Raw genomic sequence first — 15,461 nt, 5'->3', positions numbered from 1 at the left:
ATCAAGCCCGCATCTTCTTTTTTTTTCCCTGCCATATGGAAGAGAGAAACACATGTTCTCTCCATTTCCAGACTTACAGATGTTGATGAGATGGATGCCTGAGGAAAGCACTGTTCATTGGAGCAGATCAGTCACCTCCGTGTAGGGCTGGGTTCAGGGCTTGAAACGGCAGCCTGTGGCCTCTGCTCTACTGAAGGGGAAAGACTTTAATACAAATGGGAAGTGTCAAGTTTTTTAAATGAGGTTGTTTTTATGTAGATCGCACATATGGTAAATTTTGCTCCGAAGTCTCATTATTTGTCTGGATTATGAAGTCACATACATGAAGGAAAGGGTCAAATGCTGCTTAGAAACTTGTGACAACCGGATGGGCTTTGTCAAATCCCAGACTGACAGGGAGACAGTTGCAAAGTTACAGGATCACTGAAACTATGGATATCTCTACCTGGAGGTACACTTTTTTTTCCCTTTTTTTCCTTTCCTTTTTTTTCTTTTCTTTTTCTTTTTTTTCTGAGGGTAGGCACCTGATGTCTGGTATTTGTGAAACGGAGGGAGGGGAGGTGGGAAGGGTGAAGGAATGAAAACCAGAGAAAAGTCCACATTTTGGTTGGGAGTTTCCTGACTTCGTTTCCTTCTTTCATTAAGAAAGCTGTGGTTGGTTACTTGTTTAATTCTCATTTTCACTGAAGAGAAAATGTCAGTTTCCGGCAGCAAAACTTCCCCCGGATAGTATCTGTAATAAACATCATCACAGCAGGTTCCGCATAGGCCATGTGGAGCGGGTGATGCACTTCCTTACATAGTGCTATTTCCTGCAGCAGCTCTTCATGAGTCAGTGGGAAACTGCCCCAATGCACCTGCAATTCTGCAAGCTTTCGGAACCAAACGGTCCCTGGACACAGTGCTCAGGTGATCTGACTTAATTAATGATGAAATCTGAGAGAGAAGAGAGTCAGCTTGGTCTTCCAGAGTCATCCATAATTGCAAAGTCTCTCAAATCACCCTCTGATAATGCTAAACAGAGACATTTCCGGGTTGTGTTCCTTGGTGAAGACTTGGATTGTAAATTAAGCAAAGCTGCCCTCTGATATTTAAGTCTATTTTATTTATTTTATGTAATTTCAAATGATTTTTATGTTTTAATATTTTTTAAGAACTTATCCAAGAGAGCATGATTACTTCCCTTGGAAAGTGGGATCCATAATTTTTCTACCAGGGTTCCCCATCATTCCTTACCCTTCTCATGTCCTTTTTTGAATGTATCCCTATGCGTGCTATGGGAATACCTCCACACAGTGGCCTGTGGTCAGTACTCCGTGATGCACCAAGACTCTGTGACTCCATTAGGCCAGAAGTGTTGTCGTTCAATGATATGAGACCTGTTTCACAAAGTTAACCCGAGATCATTATATTCTCTACCTTGAGACTCTGGACCCACCCAACAAGACAATTTGAGGGTGAGGACTTGAGAAAATACGTCATGGAGCTCTGAGATTGGGACAGCCTTCATGGAGCAAAGGGCACAGGGAAGTGGGTAGAATGTAGATATCCAGACACAACTGGTAAGAAGAAAACAGACAAAAAGTTACAGATGCACAGAGAAAGGGAAAAGTCATGAGTAAAAGATATGGAGATAAAAACTGCTTATCTATGAGCTGCCTGGAGTCCTGCTTTTGCAAGCCCTTCTGCCTTCAACTTTTCCCAGAGTCAGAGAGATGCCTCTACGTTGTTTGAGCATCACATGAATCTGGGCATAACAACAGCAACAAAAATGGCACGGATGTGCAAAGACCATCATGCAAAAGCACAATTGAAAGAAATCATCAGTGTCTTATGATAAGAGAAAGTTACCTTAAGCCCAGAGAACCCAGGTCTCAGCCCCAGCAATATTCTCCTTACTTTCTTGACCTCTGTAACTCAGATTACTCTGGAATCCTTGCAATAAGCCACCTCCTCATTTTTCTTGATCTAGCTCAAGAGCGTCTCTTTTCCTGTAGAAAAAGAAATTCAACATTAATTAGCATCTCCTTCTTTTACTAAAGATAAATAATAATGCATAACTATGTATTACATTTCCTTGTGGAAAATACGTAAATAATCCTAGCTGTTACTTATCCATTGTTTTTTATATCAAATGTTATGTCTCAGTTAAGCTTCACAAAGCATCTTTTTTGCAATGAGGAAATTGAGACATTAGTTGCTATTATTACTATAATAAAAATTCACCTAACAACAGGCCCTCTTTTTTTTGTTTTAACATCTTTATTGGAGTATAATTGCTTTACAATGGTAGGTTAGTTTCTGCTTTATAACAAAGTGAATCATCTATACATATACATATATCCCCATATCTCCTCCCTCTTGTCTCCCTCCCACCCTCCCTATCCCACCCCTCTAGGTGGTCACAAAGCACTGAGCTGATCTCCCTGTGCTATGCGGCTGCTTCCCACTAGCTATCTGTTTTACATTTGGTAGTGTATATATGTCCATGCCTCTCTCTCACTTGGTTCCAGCTTACCCTTCCCCCTCCCGGTGTCCTCAAGTCAACAGGCCCTCTTGAGGAGATCAAAGAGATGGCATATAGTTTAAGGTAAAATATCTAAAGGAATAAAGTAAAAAACTATTTACAATTTAATCCCCAGGATAAATGAAACTAGTTTAAATTAAACCTTAATAAAATGTTATAAATAGAAGAATTGACTGAGTTTTGCTTTATGTTATGAAATTTAAAGATAGGGAGTGAAATCAAAACATATTTCATATTATGACTTGCTTATAGATATAATTCAAAGCACAAATCTTTATCTTTTTCCCAACTACAGCATATTAGCTGGTTAAGTCTTTGATTGTAGCATGTACGTATGTTAAAATACTTGGAAATGCATAAAAGAAATTATAGCAACAAATAAATTCACTTAGGCATGTTAACATATAGTAAACATGTTAGCTTTAATCATACAAAAATATTTGTTTATTGTCTATCAGTCTTTTGTGCAATGTAATATAATAGCTTCTATGAATCCATTCTACTTGTTTGCGTGGGTTGTAACAAAAACAACCAAAACACAAACATAAAAACAGAGAAAGAGGAGAATTTGTGACTCTGTGAGGATGAGAGAGTTTATAAACCAGTTTTCAACGTCTCAACAGGGCATATATTTTTGAAATCCAAATTTTTCAACTCAATGGGTTATTCTCATGCAGATAGTAAAATGGGAAAAACATAAAGCATTTATGGGATAGAAAGATATTGACATTACCCTGTAAAAATAGAAATGTTAAGAGAGGAAACTAGAAGGATGGAAGGACACTCTACAAAAATGAGAAGCTAGGGGTTTCCCTGGTGGTGCAGTGGTTGAGAATCCGCCTGCCAATGCAGGAGACACGGGTTCGTGCCCTGGTCCGGGAGGATCCCACGTGCCGCAGAGCAACTAAGCCTGTGAGCCATGGCCGCTGGGCCTGCGCGTCCAGAGCCTGTGCTCCGCAACGGGAGAGGCCGCAACAGTGAGAGGCCCGCATACCGAAAAAAAAAAAAAAAAAAAAAAAATGAGAAGCTAAAAACCCAAGAGCTGGCAGAGGCCAAGGAGGAGACTGGCTGGTATTGATCCCACACTAGATGCATCTTGCAAACCCTGTCTGTGTCAAATTCAGTCTTGCACTGGCTCACATGCTTGGCCAATATCCTTGCTCTTTCTCTAGCCTTTTTCAGAATCTCTCTGTTCGATCACAAAGGGGTTTGATGGTATTCTCAGCTGCTAATCCAAAGAGAATTTTCCCAGGCTGATTTTTAAGTGTCTAATATGTTAACTGGATCTAAAAGATCTAAGGGAACTTTGGGGAACCAGGAAAGAACCAGAGTGTTTTCTTTTTTCCGACTGAAAATTTAGAGCATTAATATCAAATCAGAGATAATAAAAACCCAAAGATACTCATGAGGTCTCATTTAAACCAGTATTTTCAACTTCTTTCATTTTGCAGTGGAGGCCAGCTCTAAAACTGAGCAGGGAAATGAGTGCTTTGACCTCTGTGTTCTCTCCTACATTTGTCCCTGTGTGGTATGACACCCAAGATTATTGAAAGGGCAACATTTGTGGGCAAGGAAAGAAGGTGAAAGGGAGCAACAGTCCTTTTAATTTTTTTAAGCTTGATAATTAGATCAAAAATATACGGGCTTCCCTGGTGGCGCAGTGGTTGAGAGTCCACCTGCCGATGCAGGGCACACGGGTTCGTGCCCCGGTCCGGGAGGATCCCACATGCCGCGGAGCGGCTTGGCCCGTGAGCCATGGCCGCTGAACCTGCGCGTCCGGAGCCTGTGCTCAGCAACGGGAGAGGCCACAGCAGTGAGAGGCCCGCGTACCGCAAAAAATAATAATTAATAAATAAATAAATATATATATATATATAATGACTGTACTCAAGAATGTTTAATTAATAGAGTAAATTGGGCAGCTAAATATATCATTCAAATATGCTGTTAGTATACTTATTTTTTTAAATTCATGTACCCCATACTAAACTGTTTATTAGGAACATATTCAATTACAAAGAGTTTGATACAATTAGGACATGTCAGAAATTAATGCACACCCCACCTCTTTTCTCATGGAAGGATATTTGAATGTTGGTCAAATTGACTAATCTTATACCATAAAGGAACTGAGGCAATTTCTACCACAAGGAAGGGGGTAGAAAAAAAGATAAAGAATAAAGGACTTCAGGTTTTCTGAGTGCCTACCATGGACCAGAAACCTCAAGAGGAACCTTTCTACATGAGGTCTAACTTAATTGTTATAAATATTTTACTGGGTATAATTATTCCTATTTAAAGATGAGTGAAGTGAGGCTCAGAAAAACCAAGACTTGCTGTAGATCACACAGTAGAGAGCAGCTAAGCTTTTCTGAATTTAATATTCAGGCATGTCTAGGCCCACAGACAAATTGTTTTAAATCTGCCACTCGTTCAATTAGTTCCTTGTTATCAGATCAGAGAAACAACTTTGGCGTTAGTGGATCTTTGAAGTCAATTTCTGTTGCTAAAAAATTGGTTGGGAAAGTGGAAATCAAGAGCTACAAGATCCCATCGACAACTTTAACTAATAAAAAGTTAGAATAACTCTTGAAATACAGATGCATTTAATATATTTAAATCCATGAGTTCATAATGATGGGGAAAAATGCATTGGGTATCTTTAAAGTGTACTAAGAAACCAACCAGTTAATTTCAGGACGGGTAGATAACGGAAAGGAATTTGTTTTTCCATGTGTTTTTCCATTCCTATATGAACTGTACTTTAAGGTAACCAAACAGTTGATGTAGGAAAATTCCTTACTGTAGAAGTATTCCAGATGATAAGTCAAATACTGATAGAATTAGGATATCACCAGTTAGTAACCTGGTTAAAAGCATGTATCAGTTATCCATTATTCTATAAAAAAATCTTCCCCAAAAAATAGTGGTTTAAAAGAACAGTCATGTGTTAGCTTACAGTTCTTTGGAGAGGCAATTCTGTGAATGTAAGGACGCAGCTGAACAGACCTTCTGTTGGTTTCTCCTGAATCACATCTGGATTCAGTCAGATATGCTGGTTTAAGAGAGCATCACCAACACATCTGTCCATTGGTACTATCAGCTGGACCTCTATCTCTGCACATCATCTTTCATATGTAAGAGGCTACTGTAAACTTCTTCAACTAGTGGTCACAAGGTAGCATGAGGGCAAGAAGGTCTCTCTTAGGTTCTCCATTTCAAACACCCAAATTCATGTCCACTGAACTATGTCAATCACAGCAAGTCACAATACCAGTCCAGAAGCAAGAGGGTGGGAAGTGAATATATCCTCCCTATATCTTAATGGAAGGATTGGAAAAGTCCATTGCAGACAGAGCTGGGCTAATGGGATGAGAAGAATTTGTGGCTAATTTTGAAATCTATCAATTTTTCATAGCAGCATTATTCATAATAGCCAAAAATGGAATAATCCAAATGTCTCACAACTGATAAATTGTTAAACAAAATGTAGTATATCCACATATTGGATTATTATTTAGCAATGAAAAAAATAAGGTACTAATACATGCTACAACATGAATGACCCTGAATGACACTGCTATGTGAATGAAGCCAGTCACAAAAGACCACATCGTATGCCTACTTTTGTACGAAATGTCCAGAGAAGGCAAATCTTCTGAGAGAATATAGATCAGAAGCTCTGAGGAATGGGGGGATAGTGGAAAATAGAGAGTGACTGCTAATGAATATGAATTCGTTTTGGGTGTTGAGAATGTTGTGAAATCAGAGAATAGTGATCATTACACAAGTCTGTGAATATACTAAAAAAACACCAAATTGTACATTTAAAAAGCTGAATATATAGTATGTGTAGTATATGCCAATTGAGATAACATTTTAAAAAATAGTAAAATCTACTTGTGACATCAGCATTACTTTCAATTTAAAATCTCTTGTGGGCATAATTAAAAGGTGCTTAATGATGTATAAATTTTTCAAGGGCAATTTGAAGATATGCCAATTTCTTAGAAACTAGAATAAAAGTATATTATCACTGCTGAATTTTTAGACCCACAGTGGGTCTTCCTTATCTTTTCATTTATTAAATTTGCTCATTTTAGAATTATCATTCATTGAACTGAGATAAGTTGTCTTTTTGCAGATGAATAAACCAAAGTCAAGTGAAAGAATTTAGAACTTTTAAATGATGTCCAAACTTTAAATTATGGAATGATGATATTACCCATTTTAAAGAAATATCATTTCATTTTCCTTTCATGTTATTTGACATTCATACTGCTGATAAGCCTAACAGATCAATGAAAAATACTAACAGTATACATTTCAACAGAAGGAAAAAGGAGAGGATCTTGTATGGTGATTATAAAATGCTGATTGTAACCCAGTCATCCTTTATAATCATGCAAACTTCTAGTTTTTGTTTATTATTTGGGGCAGATTTTGTTCACTTTGATGTATTAGAATGTTTTACACAAGGATATTTGCTCATTGCATATTATTTTAGCTAGCATAAGATATAAGTTTAAAATAGATTTCTACTTTGTCCTTTTAAGTTGTAAATAAAACTTAACCCAGGTTAGGAGTATTGCTGGAACTAAACAAATAAAGGATTAAATACATTGGAATTGTCTTTGGAATGATTTATCAATATGTCTAGAAATAACTGGGCTGGTTTAAACAGGAGTGTGTTGTATAAAAATCATGGGACATACAGCTGTGTACAATGAAATCACTGTCAAGGTTTACTACATTTAAATACTCTTCTAAAACCATCACTTTCGTAGTTGTTTAATTTGTGTACTTAAATAAATTTAGTGATGCCCCCGCCATGTTTTATTGACTCTAAATTTTTTTAAAATAACTTTTAATTGGTGGATGTTACGATCAATAGAATTTTTTGTTATTGTGGTTAATGTTGCTTTCTCTTTTTTTTTTTCAGCTCCTATTTGTTCATTGTGCCATAGAGGGTCCATTGTTAGTCTGAGTTTCATGTTTCAAAGCCTCTGTTTAGTGCATACATTATATTTGATTATATTTGATTAACACCTTGACTTAGATAAAAATAAAAATTTCCATCTTTATTTTGTCTTGGCTGGCTAAAATACAGAGTCTCACTTTCTTCCCCTCAGAATTGTAAACATTACTCCATTATTTTTTCACACCGGAAATTGTTGAGCAGAAATCCTTTTATAATCCTTTTATAATGAAAAACAAAACACAATGAACATTTTTTAAAATCTTGTAGAAAATAGAATCAAAGAAATTCCCCTACTGATTAAAAAAAGCAACAGTATATATTATATTTAACAATAACAAAGAAAGGGAGACTAGGGATAAATTTAATTAAAGATGCCAGAGAACATTTTGGAGAAGATTACAAAATGTTATTGAATGACATTAAAGAAAGCCCAAATAAATAGAAAGCTAATTTCTCAGATTGCCCCATTCTTTGCATAAAAGAAGGAGTCATTTGGAATCCCAAAAGCTCAGGCTGATTCTTATTCTAGGACATTTTGCTCAGCTGTTGCTAAAGAGTTTTTTATTCCAATATGAAGAAGATTCACACAAGGAGTCTGAAAGATGGCACAGACTCAGTCAAGCCTAGATAGAATGATTTTCTTAAATTAACTATAAAGTTAATTCCCCAAACGGTACCCTATTCTAGATGACTTAAAGAGCCATTGTCTGATACCTCCACCTGCTCCAGCAAGCTGGGTTAGGGCCCAGCACCTAATAAATGTATCAACACATGCAATAATGATTCCAATTTCTGTCTCTACTCCACCAGGACAGGGTCCACAGAGGGCAAGAACCCTTTTATATGTGTCTTTCATTACTGTGACTAGCAAAGAATAGGTGCTAAATAAATAGGTGTATAAAAATGTCCTGGATGTAAACCCTGACTTCACAACTACATGTGTGAATGAATTACCAAATGTGCAAATTTGAATTTTCTCATTTATAAGATGAGGTCAGTGATCCTGCCCTTCTTACACTCCAGCATGGTTTAGAGAATCAAATGAGATCATGTGAGAAGGTGGGCTATAGACTGCCAGTCAATTTTATTAGTATTGATTTTATTGTTATTAATTATATACCCTCCAGCAATTACAACTTTTATAAACATATGGTTAGTGTTTTGTAAATAGTTCTTTTAAACATGAATTGCCCCCAAACTTTTTAAAATGTCATGTATGTTCTAATGCCTTCACACTGTGATATCCCAAGTGTGACACTTACATTTAAGAAGTTATACAGTCATATATTCAATAAAAATGTACAGAAATGAATTAGGAAAAGATAGAACAGCAGGAGAAAAGGACCATTGATGAAGTGATGTAAATAGGTTGAACTTTGCCTTCTGAATTGAGTAATTTATAAATTCTTATACAAAGAGAATCAGAGGTTTGTGTTGGTTACAAGTCATGAAATTTCACTGTGGCAAAGGAAATTGGAGCACTTGCTTAAGAGAAATTAACACATTTATTTTCATTAGTCATTAACTAAAATAGGCCTTTTCCTTCAATTATGTACTTGTGCAACAAACCACAGTGGTATCAATAGTACTTGTGACTATCACAAAAAGAAATCACAGATATGCTCATATCCTACTATGGACTTCAAACATCTCAAAATATCACTATTTTGAAATTGTAGAAGTTATCAGACCCAAGGTTAGGCCTTGATACTTCATGTGCTAATAATGAAGCACATGTATTACCATCGAGCAAACTGTTTTATAATAGTTTGATGCTGGTATTTATAACTGCTCCTTTTGTAATCTTATTTATTTTATGAGTTTTATTACATTATTTTGAGAAAGGTCCATAGGCTTCATAAACCTATCAAAAGAACCCATGACACAACTTTTTCGAAATGATTAAGAACCTCTGCCCTATAGGGCAGACCACTCCCCATCCCCTGTGGTCTTTCTACTAAGAGTGATGACCAGCAGCATTAACTAGGAACTTATCAGAAATGCAGACCCTTCAGCCCTACTTCAAAACCACCAAATCAGAATCTTCATTTCAACACTATTCTTTGGTGATCTGGACATATTTCAGTGTATAATTCTATAATTTTAACATATTTCCTAGAGCAAGACCCTCTTATTACCTATATACTCCTCGTGACATTACCTAAACTATAGCCAATCAACCAAAGTAATTATTTGTTATATTAAATCCATGGAGGAAATCATCTTTCTAGGTTCCAAGAGCTATGACTCTGGAACTGCCCAAAAAATGAACACTCCCTGCTTCTTTTTAATCCCACTTTGTAATTTAAAAGTCCATGAAAATATGGGTTTATCTTGGGGGCAGGGAAGAAGGAAGAAGAAACAGGTCACAAGGGAACATGAGAGCATTTGGTTAGCAAAAGCATCCATATTAAGACTTGTGAAATGAGAACCAAGAGAAGAAGAGATGGCTAAGGAAAACTGACATTGGCTAATGACTTCAGTTTATCATCCAGTTTTGAAAATTAAACGGATATATTAATATACTCATTAATTGAAAGGGTACTTGGAAGTCACAGAAGTGTCTGCATGATTTTCGTAGAAATCCAGAATGATACTGAACTTTTGGAAAGCAAAGTTCATAAAGTAAATGATGCGATATCTTTCTACGAAAATTTTGACTCAGTGATTTCCTGCCAAAAATGTCTTTAGCAGTTCTGCTTTCCAAGAATATGAATAAAATGATGAAACACAGGATACCTTCAAAATATGAGATAAGGCAACATGCTTGTGTAATGACACTTTCTGAAATAAAATTAAATGTGTATTTTTATTATTCCTTGGCAACAGTATTTATTGACTATGATGTCAAAATTCTGAGCAGCTCATGAAGAAATGAGTGGAGGAGCAAACACTGATGCTGCAACTTTCTTTTAATTCCATTTATTAAAGTTGAAAAGCTATAGACAGCCAGTTATTTTTTAAAAATAAATAAATAAGATGCATACACACACACACACACACACACACACACACACACACACACACACCTACTGTTTAACCAGGAGATCTAAAGTGAGGATTTTTTTCTTCTAGCTGCATTAGGAAAAAGCATATTTTTAAAAGAACATTTTTCCTGAGGGAGCAATGATTTATCAGCTCAGAAACTAAGACTTTTTCAGCAGAAGAAAAAACTGAAAAATACAAGTGAAAATGATGAAACATACACTTTTGGAAATAGAATGGAATCTGTATTATCAAGTATAATTACTATCAGAACTCATGAATAAATGGACATAAACAGTGAGCAAATTTAATTACACGTCTTTCTAGGGAACAGAATTCAAGATTCAGAGTAAAATTTAAAAAAGGACTCTCATTGCACATGAGCCACTTTGAAAACTAGACGATGATGCAAAAATCACTCATCTTTGAGAAGAAATAGCCCAGTAGTAAAGAGCAACTACAATAGGGCCCCCTTCCTATCTCACAGTGAGGTTTTACCCTTATGCCTTCAGGTGTGGAAAGTTTCCAATGTGGTCTGCCACCTTGGATTTCTCTCTGCATTCCTGCCCTGATCTTCTAAGAACATTAATTTAAACCTCATTGCCTTTATTTTTAAAAAATTTTAATTGAAGTACAGTTGATTTACAATATGGTGTAAGTTTCAGGTGCATAACACAGCAATTCCATTATTTATGTATATATATATACTTGTTCAGATTCATTTTCCTTAGGTAATTACAAGATATTGAGTATATAGTTCCCTGTGCTATACAGTAGGTCCTTGTTGTTTATCTATTTTATACATAGTAGCATGTATATGTTAATCCCAAAAGGATCACATACTTTAGACTTGACAGGACAGAGGCTCTCTGTCTCAGTTACTTCCCTCCATCATTTTAACATAAAAGCAGCCATAGGAAATATGTCAACGAATGATCGTGGCTGTGTTCCAATAAAGCAATTTTTGTGGACGCTGAAATTTGCTTAATCATCAATCATTTTGCAATAACTTGTGAATAGGTACCATGTTTTCAAGGTTTTGAAACTTATCAGGACACAAGAAAAGTAACTTTTGTGCTCGTGATAGGACATGGAGAGGTGCCATCCAGAGTTCCCAGCAAGGAATGACGTCTTTCCGCCGATGCTGATGTGGCAAAGCTGAGCGCCACTTCAAGGACGGCCTCAGCTGCAGAGTCACCCATCCCAAGACTGTGGCCTTTATGGGCAGATCTGCATCCAAAGACTTATGAGGCCGGGCTATAAAGGCTCAATCATTTCATCCAACCGGGGAAAACTCTTCAGGCCATTGTAGCCCCAGAGCTGCCTGGGAAAGGGACCAAGCTTTTGCCAGTCTCCATGGTACCTTCACTCCTGCCTCTTCCCAACTGCTCCCTGGGTGGTTGAACCTAAAAGCACTCCCTAATAAGCACCTTGCTCTCTTGCGGACTAGTACTTTATCTCAGAACCTACTTTCCGGGGAACTCCACCTGAGACACTGCTACTTTAGAAAACCTAAGCAGGCAAGGATGGTCTTTGTTCTTTTTCTTTTTTTTCTTGTTTTTTTTTCCTTCCACCTAATAGACTTTCTCTGTCTAGCAGTCTATTTTTAAAAGTATACCAGTTAGCTAACTGCCAATTTAGTTGATGGTTAAGCACTCTCCAAGAGCACATTTTAATGAGGAGATTTTTGAAGGTATCATATTTTGAAGATGATATTGCCTTGACAACCCAAAGGGATGAAGCAAAAATGATAGGAAAAGAGGTAGAGGTTAGTATTTTGATGCAGGCAACTTCTTCCTCTCAACTCTTACACCATTAAGGAGCATAGCAATGACAGGAAAACCAATGCTCAGAAGGTCTCTGACCTCAAAAGTAACTCATAGAGAACCAACTAAGAGCAGCATAATGGAGCACATAGCAATACACCAAATGAATCTCTACGTTCAAGGATCCACTTGAATTATTCCTTAAGCATCTGGGGGGAACTACACCTAAAAGGCCTGGGGACCTCACCTTTACCTCTTCCTAAAACACACTTTTAAGGATGTTCTATTGTTTGTTTGGAGATTCTAATGGATCACAGATGTTAGAATGCTTGCTGATGTCTATCATTCTCATCAACAGCCTTCCCAGAATCATCTTTGGTAATGATCAGAAATCCAGGCCAAAGTGACAAGTTACATGGTGCCATAATTTGGCCTGTACCAAATGCCCTCTATATACTTTATGTAAATCATGTAAAAATTATTTATGGAAACGATTTTGGATTTGTTTAGGAGCTTTGTAAATATGTCTAAATTCTCCTTAAATTCATGAGCATATTAACAGATCTGTTTAACATCCAATACTGGGTAACCTTGAATCCACCCTAAAAAGCAAACTAATCCCCGAACTACTTTTTGTTGGCATTTTAATTTATGACTTCAAGGAAGTAGGAGTGGAGAGAAATCTAATTCCTTCTGGCAGATTTTGTTCCTCCTCTGAACAAGAATACTCTTCGGTTCCATTTCTTTCATCCTTTTACTTCTCCTTCCTATCTCTCCTCTTTGTTCTTTTCGTCTTTTTTTTTTTTTTTTTTTTTTTTTTTTTTGCGGTACGCGGGCCTCTCACTGTCGTGGCCTCTCCCGTTGCGGAGCACAGGCTCCGGACGCTCAGGCTCAGCGGCCATGGCTCACGGGCCCAGCTGCTCCGCGGCATGTGGGATCCTTCCGGACCGGGGCACGAACCCGTGTCCCCTGCATCGGCAGGCGGACTCGCAACCACTGCGCCACCAGGGAAGCCCTCGTCTCCTTCTTATTAGGTCATAGATGCCGGGGAGTTTGTGGTGGAGGGAAGCCAGTAGTCCAAAAATTTTTTCAGAGCTCAAGGTTTACTTACACAGGTTGTGGACAAAAAGACCTGCCTTTCTTTCCAGGCCCCAATTAACTACATACATTGATAAGTTCCTAATTCAATTAAGCAGGGCACAGATGGGTCCTCAGCACAAGAATCCCCAAAGATTTGCCTCTCTGTTGCTGACTCCACAAACAAGGTCTATTGCATAGTGCTTTAAAAAGACCACTGAAAAATATAAAGAACTGTAACTGGTAAATACAGTTGAAATGATTTGTAAGTAATGGTATCACAGTAGTGAAAGAGGGAAAAAAAATCACTCTTTACTGAGGTTCACTTACGGTAAGTACAGTGGGTGGGGTTGTAGTGTCTCAAAACCTATTACCAAATTCAATTCTAGCAAAACGCATGGAAACTTTCAACCATCTGCCTCCAGAATTATGTATACTATTTTTCCAGTGGTATGATTAGTTTTATTTCTTGCTAATCGAAAGAGAAAACAATAAAATTTTATTTTTTATTTCTTGAGAATTTATGAATAATATTTAGTAATGAATTTAAATAACTGTTGGTATTTTAATAATGTACATAAAAGCAATAGTGGAATATTTTATCATACATTTATGTATGTACTTATGTACAATTTCTATATGGATTTTTATTTAAGTAATATAGCTTAAATACTATAGATATTTAGAACTTCTTCTGTTACTTCAAACTGGTATCTAGCCAATTACTCTTACTAACAGTAAATCATATACTTTAGGGCACGGTCAGCCCCAGTGTGTTATAAACTGTCAATGGAATACACATCCTTTAAAAATATATATACTATTGGGAATAATTAGTATGTTAGAAACTACTAGATAGTATAATGAAAAGAGACAAAGGCTACAAGGCCAAGTATTTTATATGTATAAACTCTCAACATGACCTTAAAAGTGTCTCTTCCACTACATCTCATTTTTCTTGCATGCTCAAATATCCTCATCAGTACAATTTAAAATTTCGAGTAGACTAAACGAGCTCCAAGTTTCTTTGGCCACTTCTGAAAAACGTCATTATACCAGTGCATCACTTTAATCTATTTTATGATGTTCTAAATATTTATTGTTAGGTCTATAAATAAAATATGTAAAATAGTCTGTATTCAACATGTTAAACGATATCTATGCATACATATAGCTCTTTAGCAAGTTACATGGAATACATGGAAATAACTATTTTTTCTTATTGTAAAAAAATAGTTTGCTTCTTTTATTTTTATATTGAAAAGAACATGTGATCTAGCAATAGAAATTCATAACCACCCATTACACTTAACCACTTAACTTTTCATTCAATAGTTGTTAAAGCCCTGAGCTTTTTATACTATGGCGAACATGTGAGTCAATAGATTTTTTTCTGAGTCATCTAATATCCTTGAAAAGAATAAAATAAGTGGAATATATATAACTGACTGAAGCCACTTAACTTTCAAAAATATATCCAACAGATGTTTTTAAAGAAAGCATACTATAAGCATTTTTCCATGTAAAAAAAAGTGAAATATTATCTTTGGTATAGCAAAAGAAATGAAGTAATTTATTGAATGATTCCAACATAATATGATTTTTATTTGAAATGTGAAAATTCCACTTGTTCTGTCACTGAAACAAGATAGATTTTTTTATAGTTACTTTGTTTGGGAATGATATGCTAAAAAAGTAATCAGCTGGACATTTGTAGTAACACAGGAAAATGTTAAATACCTTTAAAATACTATTCTTAGTGAATTTAGAGATAGAATTATATTAATTTCACTTGCTTCTTAAAGTAATTTTCACTATTAATAGAATATTTGATGTAGAAAAAGTGGTATATATTTTAAAACCATCATAGTAATTAATACATATTTTGTGGAGGACACTCTGAGACTGTCCAAATATTGTTTCTTGTTAAAAATTTAGCCTAATAATTTTAGCATTAATTTGTAGATCTTGCCTGCCACAATTATTATTGTGATGTTCTAATGATGATTTCTATTTCCCTAATTCCTTCTCCATTTATGGAATGGAATTCTCTCATGAGGAAGAGTTGTTCCTTCTATTTATTTCCTTATTTATTCATTTAATTATTAGTTTATATCAGTACACT

The sequence above is a fragment of the Kogia breviceps genome, chromosome 4 (assembly GCF_026419965.1).
Source record: "Kogia breviceps isolate mKogBre1 chromosome 4, mKogBre1 haplotype 1, whole genome shotgun sequence".
NCBI lineage: Eukaryota > Metazoa > Chordata > Mammalia > Artiodactyla > Physeteridae > Kogia > Kogia breviceps.
The sequence above is the reverse complement of the archived record's forward strand: the minus strand, read 5'-3'. Positions refer to the sequence as shown.